General features: G+C 39.2%; 1 protein-coding gene across 1 annotated transcript in view; it reads left to right on the top strand.

The window, feature by feature from the left end:
- The first annotated feature begins 11622 nt into the window (after positions 1 to 11622).
- Positions 11623 to 16930, top strand: part of galnt3 (UDP-N-acetyl-alpha-D-galactosamine:polypeptide N-acetylgalactosaminyltransferase 3 (GalNAc-T3)) — an 81432-nt gene continuing 76124 nt past the window's right edge. Inside the window, exon 1 of the mRNA XM_048535377.2 lies at positions 11623 to 11762. The gene's annotated coding sequence lies outside the window, so the exon portion shown is untranslated. The remainder of the gene's footprint in view (positions 11763 to 16930) is intronic.

Raw genomic sequence — 16930 nt, forward strand, 5'->3', positions numbered from 1 at the left:
TCTTCCATTAAAATCAACAACGGTCTTTATGAATCCTGCTGTAATTTTTTTTTGATCACTTAATGTGTTTTTTGATCACTAAATGTTCTTGGACGTAGTCCAGGGGCTTAGAGCAGTTGAGACAAAGAAATGGAATGGTGAGGACCTAAGAAAATAACATGTTATCATAATACTTCAGAAAGGGATGTATATATTTATATGATGTCGTATTGGTCTATAATATGTGAACTATCATAATTATGCACTGAATGCTACTATGTTTCTCCATTGCTGTTTTGTTTTTGTTGGCATATAGATTCACAATATCTTTCAACTGCTAAACTGGGGTTATATTTGAAAATTGTTTGGGAAGCCATGTTCTATAACCTCAGAAGCCATTTGCAGCTGATTTCCAAGGGGCTAGAATTCTTTTTGTCTGAAAGACACACATTCCTCTGTGATTCAATGATTTTAAATTCTAAACAAGCCCCCACTTGCAGCTTATGATATTATGAGATATGTTTGATTCCAGTATAAAATCACTGAAACGTATTCAGATGAGGCTGCGGAGTTTCAATCCTTGATTATTAAATATAATTATTTTTTAAAAATATGCACCCTTTATTCTTCCACACCCACAGTATGGAAACGAGCAATTCAGCCCAACAAGTCCACACCAACCCTCTGAAGAGCACCATACATAGGCCCATCTCCCTAACCTTGCATTTCCCATGGCTAATGCACCTAACTCACGTTTCCCTGAGAACTCTGGGTAATTTAGCAGGGCTAATGCACCCACCTTGCAGATCTTTGGACTGTGGAAGAAAAATCTAGTCAGCCTTGGGTGATTGTCTGTGTGGAGTTTGCACAATCACCCGAGGCTGAGATTGAACTCCAGTCCCTGGCACTGTGAGGTAGCAGTGCTAACCACTGAGCCACCAGGCCACCCTGGTGTCTCATTGAAAAGAAAACTAAAAACTTTCAATTTTCACTCCACCTGTCTCAAACTAATCCAAACTAATCTTCCATGAATACTCTATGGATTTTCTGCTGTCCAACACATACAGAATTGAGGCATATTTCCAGAAGGACATTATGACATAATTTCTGTTTTAAAATCAACATTCACAAAATTAACCAACACACACATGCCATTGTTTTAAAATCCCAGGTCTAGAAATGACATTTATAAATAAATCATAAAGCTTTTATTACAGCTTCTATTGCCTTATCCATGCCCCTCATGATTTTATAAGTTCATCCCTCAGCATCCGACGCTCAAGGGAACAAAGCCGCAGCCTAATCAGCCTGTGTCTTTTGCTCAAACCCTCTAATCCTGACTAATTTCTGCAATCTTCCCTTGTATCTAAAATCCCTCATTTCTGGTAACATTCTTATAAATTTCCTCTGAACTCTTTCCTGTGCTTTAACATTTTTCCTTAAATAAAGTTGGCCAGAACTGAGCACTCTCCTCCAAATATAGCCTGACCAATGATACGTAAAGTGTAGCATCACTTCCTTGCTTTTATACTCAATGCATCTATTTATAAACCAAAGGATGCTGTAGGCATTCTTCACAACTGTTTCAACTTAGCTGGCCACCTTCAAGGAAATCTGCACCCTAAACTCGAAGTTCCTGTGGTCCTGTACTCATTGCAAAATTGTACAGACCCTGTATTGTCTCTCTGTGTTTCTTTTACCAAAATGCACATTTCTCTGCCATTTGGCCACCTTGTCAATGTCTCTCTGAAGTCGCTCAGTGTTATTCTCACAGTCCACTCTTAGAATCATCTGCAAAGTTAGATTTTTTCCCTTCAACAGCCATCTCCAAATCATTTATATAAATTAGAGAAAGCAAGGGCCCCAACACCAATCCCTGGGGACCACCACTTTCAACTTGTCTCCACTCTGAGAAATGCCTCCCCATACCTATTCTGTTTCTTATCTTTAGCTAACTTCTAATCCATGTTGCACCAATCCAAACGTTTCTAATTTGCTAACCAACCTGCTCATGTGGCACCATAACAAATGCTTTTTGCAAGTCCATATATACGCTCATCTACTGCCTGTGTCACCTTATGAAAGAACTCAATGAAATTTGTCATACATCTATCTCATGCCATTGTTAAAGCCTTCTTGACTGTCTAGTATTATTTTTATTATATATTTTTCTCCAATTGTATATTTATTTTATCCCATATTATGGCCTCCATCAGGACTATTAATGCCAAGCTGATAGATCTGTAGTTTTCCAGATTACTCTTTGCCGTTTTCTTAAAAAAAACATTACATTTGCAATCCTCTGAGCCCTGGGATTAGTCCTATCTTCAGAGAGGACTGCAAAGTTTCCGTCAACGACTTCACAATTTGCTACCGTTCCGTTTTCAGCAATCTAAGAAGCATTCAATCCTGGCCTGGTGACTTCTCTACTTAAAATACTCCCAGCGTTTTTATCACCGCTTTTTTATCTACGCTATATTGCTCAGTTGCTCAATACCCATATTTTCAATTGGGCCCTTATGATCATCTTCTAATTTAGCAAAGACAGAAGCAAAAGCAAAGTATTCCCTTAGTTCATCTGCCATTCCTTTTTGCTTAAGTGCTTATTCTTTCTGAGTCTCACTCTCCTTTACAAATGACTATCTATTAATGTACTAGAAGAACATTTTACTACTCATTTTAACACAGTCAGCCATCCTTTTCTCATGCTTCCACATAAAATTCCTTATTCTAGCCTTAGCCTCTTTTCTGCATTTTGGATACTCTTCCTTATTTCTCCTACTATTGTTATTCTACATCCTATTGCCCTTTTACTTTCTGATTGTCTCATCAATATTCTCAGTCATCCCGAGAATCCTGGCTTTGGACAGTCCATATTTATTTCCCATTCTGCTCTAGTCACCCTTTAGACCCCTAAAATCTGCCCTTATCATTTTAAGAGTGATGGTCCTTTAAGACTAGACGTCACAGGCACTCTGCATTGTAGCATTCCAGATGAAGGCTCTATGCAGAGATAGCTTTGTCATCCAAGACGGCAGTGAATTAGGACTTTTTACCAGGGATCGTCCGCTCCGTGCGTTTCTTTTATTTCTTTTTCTCTCTCCTTTTTGTGTTTTTATTTCCTTCTTTATTCTTGCCTACCGTCATTGGGCAACATGAGCAATGTCCCGGCCTCAGCATGGATTCAGATTCCTGACCTCAGGAAACTGGCAATCTCTTGGCCCAGCATGGCACTCTTTTGGCCTAGTGTGGTGATCTCTTGGTCTAGCATGGCAGTCTCTCTGCCCGGCATGGCAGTCTCTCGGTGGACCAGCACAGTGGTGTCTTGGCCTATTGTGGTGATCTCTCAGCCTGGCATGGCAGTGTCTCTACCTGGCATTGTGGTCTCACACCCTGGCATGGTGATTTCTTAGCCTGGCTTGGCAGCATCTCTTCCTGGTGTGGTGATCTCTCAGCGCAGCATGACAGCCTCTTGGCCTGTTGTGGCAGTCTCCTGGCCCAGCATGGCCTCCATGGTGAGTCCTGGCGTGAATTGGAGAGCTAGATGCCATCATGGCCTGGGTTGGGAAGACTGTTATTCTGAACTTTTTATTTCTTTATTCATTCTTATGATCTATAAAGCTGGACTTCTGATTTTTTTTATTTTTCTACTTGTTTTCTCAAAATTTACAGTTCAGAACCTGTATGTAGGTACCTTTGCACCGACGATAGCACTATAAATGGTGACTGGTAAATATTTTACTGTACTCATGTGAGCACATGTGACAATATAGCTAATTCTAAATTCTAAATTCTATGAACAAACCCATCAGACATCTCCAAGTAAACGAAAGCCACAAACGTAATTTAAGTTTCATTCTACCTGCCAAGGAAAAATGTGCAGGTTTGGTGTTGGAAATGATTGGGTCCCAAGGGGCTGAGGGTGTGGGACAAATGAGAGGAAGAAGCCGCAGGGGGAAGGTGAGAAGGGGACAGATGAGTAGAGTTGAGGAGCTCACAAAGAAGCTGTGGGGAAATATATGGAAAATCCAAAAATGGAGAGGGATTTTGAAAGGAAAACATTCAAAATCCATCCAATAAGAAATATTTATCAGGAGCCAGGAAGACCTGAAATCACTGAATCACACCCACAAATGAATGCAAACAAATGAATCGCTGGCTTAAGGTTGCACTTCTTCAGAAATTATAGATGGAAAATGTAGTCCATGCTATTGTAAAGAACTCCGTCAATAGTTACATTTGAACTTGAGATGTAGTGAAAAGTGTAGTAAATGCCTGGTTAAAATACTCTTGTTTTATATGCAGCTGATGAAAACAACTGTGACCTCTCAGACTGCAGAAGATGTGTTTAGAAGACGGCTTCTTGAGTGCAAGGTGTGTCAATTATTTCACAATAATCTTTTGTTGCTGAGTTGTGCTTGTTGTCTTGTGCCAACTTAAAAACTATAGCATCTTGAAATTTAATACTTGCCTTGGGTGTTGTAACTTTAAGTTTAATAGGGTTGATAATTATTCAGGATATTGATAAAATCCCTCTAATTCAGTTCCTGTGTGAGTTCAATTACCCTTTATACAACAGACATACCTAAAGGTAATGTTAGTAAATTTCACCATTATCTAATAATGGAATTAGCGAGAATGAAACTGTAGCCCTCAAAAAATACAAATACTTGTGTCCTGCATTCTACTCACCATAACTTTGATGTTATTCAAAACTCAGCTGCTAATGCCCTTATTCACACTGAGTCCCAGTCAACTATTGTATGATAATAGTTACATTTTATTGTGCTACAGAATATAATATGTAATTAGTGATGTCTGCTGATGAGCAAGACACATTTGGAACTTGGAATGTGTCAGTAATATAGAAAAGCTCTCTCCTACCCACCATATATGTAGTGTAAACAGTTAATAAAGGTTCCTGCTTATCAATGTGCAGACAGACTCAGTATGATCTAACTACAGCTAACACCCTTGTACTTGCTGACATATATTGGCTCCTGGTTTCTGTCATTCCTGATTTCAAATTCCTCTAGGGCCTCTCCCTTCCCGTGTCTAATTTCCTTCAGCTCCACGATCCTTAGAGGCTTTGTATATAAACATTGGCATGTTGCAGCTGTATAAAACTTTAGATAGGCCACATTTGGAGTATTGTGTACAGTTCTGGTTGCCACACCTAGAAATTATGTTGAGAGGATGCAAAAGAGATTTACCAAGTTGTAGCCTGAAAATGGAACGTATTCGCTATATGAGATAACAAGGTGTAGAGCTGGATGAACACAGCAGGCCAAGCAGCATCATAGGAGCAGGAAAGCTGATGTTTTGGACCTAGACCCTTCTTCAGAACCTTCTTAAGACCCATGTTATCTCATATTCTCCAGCATCTGCAGTTCCTACTAACTCTGTATTTGCTATATATGCCGTTTGGAAAGACTTGGATTGTTTTCACTGAAGCTTCAGAGGCTGAGATGCAACCTGACAGAAGTATATAAAATTATGAGAGGCATGGATAAGGTGGATAGCTGGAGTCTTTTCCCCAGGGTGGTTTCGGTAGATTGGCCATGCTACATTATCCATAGTACCCAGGGAGGTGCAGGCTATGTGGATCAGCCATCAGCAATGCAAGGTTACAGGGATAAGGTGGGGCATATTCTCAGTGGTGAGCTCTTCGGAGGGGCAGTGTAGACTAGATGGGCCAAATGGCCTGCTTCCACACTGCAGAGAGTTTATGATTCTAAACATCAAATACCAAGGGGCATAGATTTTAGTTGAGAGGCACAAAGATTAAAGGAGATGACCAAAGCCAGATATTTTTCATACAGAGGTTGGCAGGTGCCTGGAACACACTGCCAATGGAGATAGTAGAAGCAGATATGGTAGCAATGTTTAAGACGCATTATGACAAGCACATGAACAGGCAGGGAATTGAGGGGTATGGACCATGTGCGGGTAGATGGGATTAGTTTAGAATGACTTCATGGTTGGTGCAAACATGGTTGGCTGTAGGGACTGATCCTGTGCTGTACTGTTCTATGTTTTGAGATATTTGCGGTGATGTAATTCGAGTCTCTTGATGTATTGACTGGATCCATGGACAGGTGGGTCTCATTGACCATGAGAGTCTTGATTGGGGTCATTACCCTGGGCCAAACAGGGAGCCCTGGTTGACAGATATAGACAGGAGATTCTGAAGGTCTCTTCAGTCTATGAGCTGGCTGATCATAGCCCATGTACAGTGTATATGTAAATAATGGGTGACTTAGAGACAGGATCCTAGCCTCTGTGCAGTTATTTCAGCAATGACAAGAGAAAACAGGATGTGCCTGAACAAAATTGTCTTGGAGTTGGAGTAAACATTTCTAACATCATTAGACACTAAAACCTTTCAAAGGTTAATGGATTTAGGTAAGAAATATTATGACCCCACACCACCTCTAATTTTGAGATGCTATTTGTTTTATTTGGCTGTTCGAGAACGTGTGATTCAGAGCTAACCCTGAATGAGATTCTCCAGGCCAATGTTCCAATTACCACGTCCCTCCTTCCCTCTGCACACCCACAAGCAATGTAGGCCAGTGCTTTCTGTTGTAGCTTCCCCGGGATATTTTTTCCTGATTCCTCTGACTCAGACATTGGTAGCACGTACCAGACTATGGCCCACCTTTTGTACCAGGAGCATCTCAGGAGAGTTTTCTTCTCCTCTTCTATTGGTAATGGTGCTGAGGCTGTATTTGTCTCAGATTCTGATATTTCCTCAACACTAGATAGAGTTTCTGACAGACCCTGAGAACAGCCTGAAAGGCCATCAGAAACCCTGGGTTATCCCCTTCCATCTTGCAGGGAGGGGTACAGTGATTGGAACCATAGCCAGGTCGATCTCATTGACTATGAGATTGTTACCCTGGGCCAATCAGGGAGCCCTGGCTGACAGATATAAACAGGAGATTCAGAAGGTCTCCTCAGCCTATGGACTGATTTTGATTTGGTTGCTCACAGCCCATGCACAGTGCACATTATAAATAAATGGTGACCTGGTGATGGGATTCTGACCTCTATGCCGTCATTTCATTTGAGTATCTCCCAAATTTAATTGTTTTAATTGGTGTCTGTATATTTAGTTGTGTAGTTTAAACTAAATTCCTTACGTAAACCTCTCCACCTTGGTACCATGCTTGTCTTTAAGATGCTTCTTAAAATCTACATTTTGGCCAAGCTTTCTTGTTTACCTGCTGTTCCTTTGCAGTCTGGTGTCAAATTTACAATCTGCGTTATTTCTCCTGTGACATACCTAGGGAACTTTCATTATGTTAGAAGTAATATATATGTACATAAGTTGTCAGTTATCTTTATGATTCCATCGCACTGAATGAAACTTCCATTACCAATAAACCTACACATTAAAGTTTAATAAGCTTCAATTCCTTTTACAGCCTTAGACAAAGTTCCAATGCTAAAGTACAATGTTGGAGATGCTGAAATATATGAAATAAGAACAGAACATGCTGTAAATACTCAGCAGGTCAGACTGGTCTATTTGCTCTCTTTTTTGACATTCATCTACTACTGTTCCAATGAAGTTCAGCACAAGCAAGAAACTTGCAGCTTAATCTTTCAATTTGGTACTCTACAGCCTCTCAGACTTAATGAATTTAACTACTTTAGGTCATAACGTCTACCTCAATTTTGTTCATTTTTCTTTGAATTGGTTTGTTTTTTCTTCTTTTACTTCATATTGCCTTCAGGTAACTGTTGGCCGCTTTCATATCACTGGGGAACTTCATTTGTTTCTGTACCATTACCATTAACTTTGACATTGGTATTGAGGTCAATTTGATTTCAAATCTGCCGTCATGGCTGAAGATGCAGGAACTAAACTCCTCGGAGGTGATACTATATAATGTAGGTGGAATAGCTATCAAGAGCATAGGAACCCTGAGAAGTTATACTGCAACTCAAAGAACTTAAGACAGTTGAAAATGCGTACATTGCTGACAATCAGCACTTCTAACTTTTAAGCCACATGCATATTTAGACCTCAACTTCCGTAAGAGTTCAGAATAAATTCTATTAGTTCTAAGAGAACAACTCGTCTAGATACCAACATTCACTAAACCACTGGTCCAGGAAAAGACAGTTTTCGGAACACTGAGGCAACAACAAACGATGGTTGATCAACTGATCAAGAGACAACTAGATTTTATTGGGCTTCCTCGATTCATGGAAGAACTCAAAAAGAAGAGATTCTGTCGAGATTTCGTATTAGATGACATAAAAGAACCAAAGACCAGCAAGCCAAAAGAGACTTGACCAAATTCATCAAAATCCAAAGTATGACCAAGACTGTGCTATCGTTCACCATTATGGTGTTGAAGGCCGACCAGACCAAAAGCCCAGGGAGTCTGCCAAGAACATATTCGTTGAGTACCAATTGCATTTTTAAGCATATTGATGACTTACTTGTGTATGACAGAAGACTAGTTATCTCAGCCTCCGTTTAGGAAGGTGCATTGGAAAGGATATACAGGTATACTTAGGTATTGTGGCTATACAGCCAGCTGTTTGGTGACCAGAGATTTTAAAAGAGATGGGAGAGTCCATAACTCACATTGATAACTGTGATTCACAGGATTGTTATATTTGAAAACCATTCCTTTTATCATTGTTGACCACCATTATTGACAGATCAAAAGTCAAGGCTCATTAAAGTTTGCCAGAAACCAAGAACAAGAATTAGCAGCACTACCCATTTGTGCCCATTCAGCCAATAGAACAGTGATAGACATAATACAGAACAACCAGCTTTTAGTGACATGATTGAGAGCCTGAAAAAGTATACTTCACCAATTAAACAATCACAAATAATGACTAAAGGTGTTCAGCCTGATCAAAAACTTGAGGAAGATGAGCTGCATATGACTTCATGGGAGCAGAGCAATTTCCTCAGACCAAGGATATGGTCAAGAGGAAGAAATTACCTGGGCTAAGTATTTGAGAAATTGCAAAAAGGAGACTAAGAATTTGCCTGAATCAGAAATTTAAGATACTACATAGCAGCTCTCTTCCACGATGAGCAGTTATGAAAGTTGACCAGAGGATTAAATGATTTCAAGGGTAGATAGGTATAGTTCTTTGGGCTGAAGGCATCAAAGGAGATGTGGCAAAAGCAGAGAGGTACTGAGTCAGATGGTCAGCTTGACCTACAGATTTGCAGAGAAGGCCTGAAGGCCTACTCCTGTTTCTATTTTGCATCTTCCCATCTTATGGGGTGACTATCTGAGCTAGAAGAATTTCTCCACCAAGAAATTTCAAGAGATGAAGGTAAGGTAACAGACCATTTGATAAAGAATGGAGTCTTCTTTGAAGAATATCTGAGAGTAAAAAGATCTTTCAGCAGAGAAATGACCCATAAATCTTAACCAGTCCTGAAGCAACAGAGCAACCATTCTTTCAAGTCCAAAGGTAGAGTATGCTCTGACCAAGATATCAACTGTCCAGACCATCTACATTTGTAAAATCAGAGACCTTGGGCAAGATGAAATCGTGGTAAATGGGACAGTTGTATTGATGCTCGTATAAAAGATTAACAATGGGCAAAAAGCTGGGGTGAGATTTTGTGCCAGTTAATGATTCTGACAAGGTTAATGCTTAGTTACCTTGACTCCACTCATTCTATTAATGCCATACGCAGTTTGTACGGGGAGCCAAGCAGTTCTGTCTCCAACTTTTGGAAGGGGCTGATACATCTGTACCAACTCTCTAAGGTCCAAGTAATTATTTCTGACTAAATGTAGCTGTACCTATTGCAATCCTGCAATAAACTTTCTCAGAACAATACGTCTTCTGTCAATATTGTGTAGTGGTGTATCCTCTACTACTAATTATTTTGGAGGCCCAAAGTAAAGAAAGATAAAGAAGAACTAGTGGCAGCAAACTGCCTCAGACTTATCTTACCCAATGCTATGTACTGACAGAGGTTCAAAGTAGACAAGGTATTAAAAGTGATAATCTGAGAACATATCATAAATACATTTTGGATGCATATATTCATATATCTGTACCTCAAACATTTCAAAGTATGTGAGCTTGTGTACTACCATGATTCCTAGTGGTTGTAGGAGTCTAGTTGTCAGTTCCGATGTGTTCTTGATGTAGGCCAGTGTGCCAAGTGTGTTAGGGCGTACTATTTCCTCTTGTTGCTAACTGTTTAGTAGGCACCTGCAGATGAAGTTGTAGGGATATCCGTTCATAGCAAAGATTTTGTATAGGTGCTCTTCCCCTTTATTGCATAGTTTGGGCATGTTGCAGTGAGTGTTGGCCCATTTAAAAAGTGTCCTAATACAGCTTTGTTTGTGGACATTGGGATGGTTACTGTGGAAGTTGACGATTTGGTCAGTGCGGGTTGCTTTTCTGTATATTGAGGTTTGGAATTCCCCGTTGTTCATATGTTCAACTCTGATGTTCAGTACAACCTCAATATGATGTCTCAACTCCTATATTCAACGGTCTGAGCAATGAAGGCAAGTTTCCTAAATACCTTCTTAACCACTCTGTCTACCTGTGACGCAAATTTAATTATGTACCTGAAACCCTAGGTCTCTCTGTTCCACAACACTGCCCAGCACTCTACTATTAATTGTATTAGTCCTTCCCTCATTTGTTTTACCAAAATGTAATACCTCACATTTATCCAAATTAAACTCCAACTGCCATTGCTCAGCCCATTGACCCAACTGATCAAGATTTCTTTGTCGTCTTAGATAACCTTCTTCACACTATCCACAATGCCACCACTTTTGGTGCCATCTGCAAACTTACTAACCATGCCTCCTATATTCTCATCCAAATCATTTATATAAATGACAAACAAAAGTGTACATGGTACCATTCCCTGTGGAACACCACTGGTCACAGCCTCCAGTCCACAAAACAACCCTCCACCACCACCCTTTGTCTCTTTCTGTTGAGCCAATTTTGTACCAAACTGGCACGTTCATCCTGAATCCCATGTGATCTAACTTTACTAATTAGTCTACCATGTGGAACCTTGTCAAAGGTTTTATATATGTGGGATTTCTACTGGTTTTGTACCACAAATTTCCAACATTTATTCTTGTTTTTGAAATGCACTCAATGAGTTCTGTTGTATTTAAATATAGTAGATTATTTATTCAACTGTTCCCTAACTTACCAATTAGTTATATTTAAAATTAATGGTGTATCTTTATCAACTTTGGGTTCACCACTGATTGTTTCAAAGACTTGTACTCAACAAACAAATGCAGACACAGTCTATTCATTGTCTTCAGAGTAAATGAATACCATCTCCCTTGCGAATGATTGCCCTGTACCTTAAAGATAAGATCAGTTGGGAGACAGAACAAGCTGCGAATGTTTTGATTTGTTTCTCTAAAATCTTGCCCTTTTGTGCTTGCAATGCATGGATTCTTATTTTCTTTCTAATATAATGTAATGCTATTTTTATTACCTTAAGTAAATATGCAGGAGCAATATTTATTTGCGACTCAGCCGTTTGTGTGAAATCCAGTCACTAAGAGGCCAAGAAGGTATGTGATGGTCACTGCAACTATTGATTTAACTCTGCATGGGGGCTGGGCTGAGCAGAGTGTCACAGAAACTCTCAATAAGCTGTAACTTTTCACCTTACTGACCACTATATTTCTTTTTTTTAGTCTCAATGTTTTGCTTTCTTTGTTGATGAAAGTTTGGTATGGATTTGACAAGATTGAAAACCTTGAGTCTGCTTCAGTTTCCCATGAAGTTTGGTAAGTAAATTCTGTAGCAACTGTTGCTTTTCTTAGCGTTCTATAAAATACTAGAGAATGGATAGATCTTCACTTGTAAGACAGATGCAGGAAGCCCATGGTGTTTTAATTATCCAGGGAGGAGAATAACGTGTTGTTAATCTGTGCTGTACAGAAGCATAAACCAGTACTACAATCCACGCAAAAAAATATTGTTTCTTGGAATATTGTATGGTTGACCAATGCATTAAAAAAATCTGCAAAGCTTTTGTTTGGTGTAAAACTATGTTAAATCTGTCCATGTTTTTACCAGACTGCTATCCATGTACAAAGAGGCACATTAGCTAAAGCAAAAGCCCATGGTGTTTTAATTATCCAGGGAGGAGAATAATGTGTTGTTAATCTGTGCTGTACAGAAGCATAAACCAGTACTACAATCCACGCAAAAAAAATTGTTTCTTGGAATATTGTATGGTTGACCAATGCATTAAAAAAATCTGCAAAGCTTTTGTTTGGTGTAAAACTGTGTTAAACCTGTCCATGTTTTTACCAGACTGCTATCCATGTACAAAGAGGCACATTAGCTAAAGCAAAAGCCAAGCAATTCTAGTTCACAATCTTTAATTTAACAGTGCTGAGTATAAGTAAGAAAAAGACAAAGTAAGTCAGAGGGTTGCAATAACAAGTTTGTAATTGGTAACGCCTTGATTATATAAAGACATGACAAAATTACATATTTTAAATGTAGTCATTTTTCAGCTGTAGGAGGTTCTGTTATCAATCCATCCATTTTAATTTGTTGCAATAAAAGTACCAATACATTAAAAAAATTATAAGTTCCTCAAGATCTTTTTAAAATGATGAATGAAGATTAAGGCCAATGTAAAGTTAAGAAATGTAAGGTTAATTAATGCTGTGGCACCCAAGTGAGGTATGGTTGTTGTCAAAATAGCACCTCTATAAGAGTTGTAAGGACCATGTTATTATCAATGAAGAATTGCTTGATGAATGAATACTATAAATGAAGAATTGATTCTTCATAATGATTCACAATTAATATTAGGAACTATGCATATGTTAAGATCATTTTGTATGTGTTTTATGGGTGTGATAATTTTCCCCTGCAGGCTTGTAATTGTATTTTTGAACCAAAGCAGGGAATAACTTAAGAATAGACAAAATTCCATTACATTAGTTCTCTTGCTGCTGACAAGTCTTTTATTACAGAACAAGGTAGTAGCTATTAAAAGAATTAATTGGCATTTAAAAATGTGTTACATAAGGTTGACATAGAATTACATGAACGGGTTTATCAGTTACCTGCAATATCACTGTGAGTAATTTCTATCCCTTAATTTGTTTTGCTTTTGATGCTGTTTACTTAGAGATTTTCTGTTTCTATGGGAAGTTAAAGCAATAATTCATGTATCAGTTACCATTAAATTGTTTTGAGACTACATGCATGAAATACATCTGTTGAATTTAATAAACACTTTAAATATGAGGTATTTTTGAGCATTAAATATGAGCATGTTAACTGAAACATGCGTAAATTTACTCTTTATGGATTTCAAGCTAAAATAGAAATGCAAAACGTAACATGTAAGAAATTTTATTTCTAGACTTGTAAGTAATTTGCTAGTTTAGAAATTACAATCTTAATCGATTATATCATAGTTTGCTGTTGATATGCATCAGTTTGTCATGAATCTAGTTTAATATAACTTGCAGTCAACGCTGGGCTTAAAAATGAAAATTCTTGGAAATATTTTTCAAGTAAATATTTTCACTAGAAGTGGAATGGATAGGAATGGGACAGTGCATTTCTTATAGTCCCTAGAGTTTAATTGCAAGCATAACTGATGGATCTAGCTGGTATCCTTAAGAACTCTCATGTTCCTGATTCTTTCCAAGGGCCTGATGCCTTACTAGGGTGACATGGAGGTATCGTTGTTGGACTGGGGTGCACTAGGATGATTACAAGGGGCAAGTGTTCCCTCTTTCACCAAGGCTGATGACTGTGTAACAGAAACTCCTGACGGTGGTTCAGTTTAGTCACAGTGCAACTCATTCTTCTACCAGGGCCGTGGTAGAGCAGACAAAAGGCTTCTTGAAGATATGGTTCTACTGCTTCCATCTTAGGGACCTTGCAGACAGAGTGCACGCAAAATCCTACTATGCTGTGCTCTGCTCATTGCGAGCAGGCAAAAAGGGGATATGATAGAACAGAACAGTACAGTGCATGAACAGCCTTTTTGGTCCATCAAGACTGTGTGATGTCTTTGTTTCTTAGAATGTCTCTTTGAAACAGAAATCTTCCTCCTCTATATAGTCTGTATCCCTCTATTCCCTGCCTATTAAATTGAATTAGCTTTATTGTCACATGTGCTCAAATGAGTACAGTTAAAAGTTTATAATTTGCCACTTACAGCACCATCCTAGGTACAAAGGTATCTTGGTACAATCCTTAGTAATAGAAAAGAGAAATGAATCAAAAAAAAGAAGTTACACTGAAGCTATACACAGTATAACAATAAGTCAGAAAAAACAAGAAGCAAAGTTTAAAACGACAAACATCACAGAATCTCTCCAAAGGCTCTCTGCAGCAGATCAGTAAAGGAGGCTTACACATGGCCTGGCTGCTGACTGCTGCTGTGCTCTGCAACAGGCTGCTGGTCGCTGGCGTCTCTGCCAATCGGTGACCCTGCTTTGGAGGCTAAGGCTGGGTGTCCAAAGCTGAGACAATGGAGAGAAGGGAGCAGAGATGGAGGAAAAAGAGAGAAAAAAAAGGAAAAGGCAAAACAGAACTGATGGAGCAGCGGAGGTCCAGCTGGAGCGTCCTACTCTGCCACCATCTTACCTAATCATATATCAGTCAAGATGCCTATTAAACGTTGCTATTCTATCTGTCTCCTATGGCAGCCTATTCCAGACACTTACCAACCTCTGTGAAAAAGACCTGCCTCTCACACCTCCTCTAAACTTAAGCAAGTTTGTCCAATCTCACCTCATAGCTAATACCCTCCAAACCAGGCAACATCTGGTAAACTTTCACCAATGCCTGCAAATCTTTCTCTAGCATGGCAACCAGAACTATACACAATATTTCAAATGTGACCTAACTCAAGTTCTATACAGCTGCAACATGACTGCCAATTTATATACTCTGTGGTCCAACTGATGAAGGCAAGCATGCCACATGCCTTTTAGACCACCTTACCCACTTACGTTGCCAGTTTCAGGGAACTGTAGATCTGTACACCTACATCCCTCTGAATGTTGATGCTACTAGGGTTTCCTCCACTTGGTATATACTTCTGTCCTGTATTAGATCTCCCAAAATGCATCACTTTGCAATTGTGCAGATTAGTTCCATCTACCATTTCTCTTCACAAATTGTTAGTGATTGAGGCTGAAGAGTTAGGAGTGGGAGAGCATTCTTCTGAAGAGGAAGATGATGACATTAAACATGAGGAAAATACACTCTATATTACAGAGCACAACAGCTTTGGTGACTAGACAGGACTTGGTGAATTCGGATTCCAGTACATGAGAGCTGGTTGTAATGATCACTCATAGTCTGTAAACTTATTGTTGCTCAAAATACAAGCAGTTTGTTTCTTCTGAGAAGCAAATACAGCATCAATTTTTATTTTTGGCTCACATTTGCTATTACCAAATAAAAGTGAATGCATTGAAGTGTTTGAATTTTCTCCTGTTTGTGATGGACCCATGTTGGAAATCAGTAAGATGCTGCATTATATTGGATATTGGGGAATAATAGTACTGTCTTAGAGAGGTTTGTAAGATGGAACATAGCTGAAGATGGATAAGTTGTGTGACTTGGTGCGTAAACAGCAATACTTGTACAAGTGCGTACTTGCATGTGCAATGAAGTATCGGATGTGCCATAAGAAGCATTGGTTGGTAGTTCACTGTGTGCACAGTGAAGGGCAACACAGGGCTGCTAAAACTTGTGGACTGTACAGGTGGACTTCTAAGACAATGACAGTGCCAGAGATCCTGAAATGTCCCAGAAATGGTAAAAAAATGACTACAGGAGGGTTGTTATAGGGACCAGATGCATAGTTAAAGGGGTGACTTTGGGATGATAGGACAAGAAACTGTGCAAGGACTCATGGACAGAAAACCTCTATGAAACTCCAAACTGGCCAAGCTTGTCGAATGACTACACCAACTAATCAGAGAGACGTTGGGGCACACGACAGCCACAACTGACATTAGCTGATTGGGCTGAATGGCATCCTTCTGCACTTTAACATTTCTGTTGTGATTCTGTGAATTTGTCATGCATTCGCTGTACTTTGAAGTCTCCAATTTAATTGATTGTTACAATGAAGCACGAAAATGTGCACATAATTTTCTTTGTTTTTGCTTGTTTTATAATGACTCCATATATACTGTAACATTTAAAATAGGATCAATGGAAGTGCAGATGTGGAATCACCAGCAGGAGTTTTCAGATTTCTATTATATATTGACTATTTGTCAATTCATTTTATATTTTTAATCCCGAAATACCATTATTTTCATACCAGACTTTAAAGAAATTCATGTTATGCCACCATCTCTCAGTAAAATTAACCCTTAAAACCTGACTAACCCTGACACAACAGGACCATCCTCCAACTGTGCAACTACACCCCGAGCCAAACTACCCTGCCAACCAGGCTATCCCCCTCCCCTCACCCAGTTGCCAGCCTCAAATCCTCCTCACCCAATCATTCATTCCCCTACCTCCAACTCAGCTACCTACCTCCTTACCAACCTAACCACATATCCACTTCTCCTCTGTCCCCATCTCAACCACCAATCCATTCTTCCACTTACATCCCTCATTAACTCATATATTAAGTCATGCATGAGCTGATCCACAGTTAAAGGCTCCACTCTTAATTTTACCTGAATATGGTAGCTAGTGCTGTGAAAAGAGGATACACCCTATCTTCCCCCTCTCTCTAGTCCACTCTGAAAGTCTAAGGACTGTGGATGCTTGAAATCTGAAACAAAAACAGAAGGGTCGCTAGGCCAGAAACACTAACCTTGCTCTTTCTCCACTCTGTATGAGTTTCCAGAAAGATGCTATCCCAGATATTTCCCTAATCAGCAATATCTGAAGGTTGCAATGCATGCAGCATTGCTACTAACTGGAAGATTCAAGCCAATGT

Source organism: Stegostoma tigrinum, chromosome 7 (assembly GCF_030684315.1).
Source record: "Stegostoma tigrinum isolate sSteTig4 chromosome 7, sSteTig4.hap1, whole genome shotgun sequence".
In the NCBI taxonomy this organism is placed as follows: domain Eukaryota; kingdom Metazoa; phylum Chordata; class Chondrichthyes; order Orectolobiformes; family Stegostomatidae; genus Stegostoma; species Stegostoma tigrinum.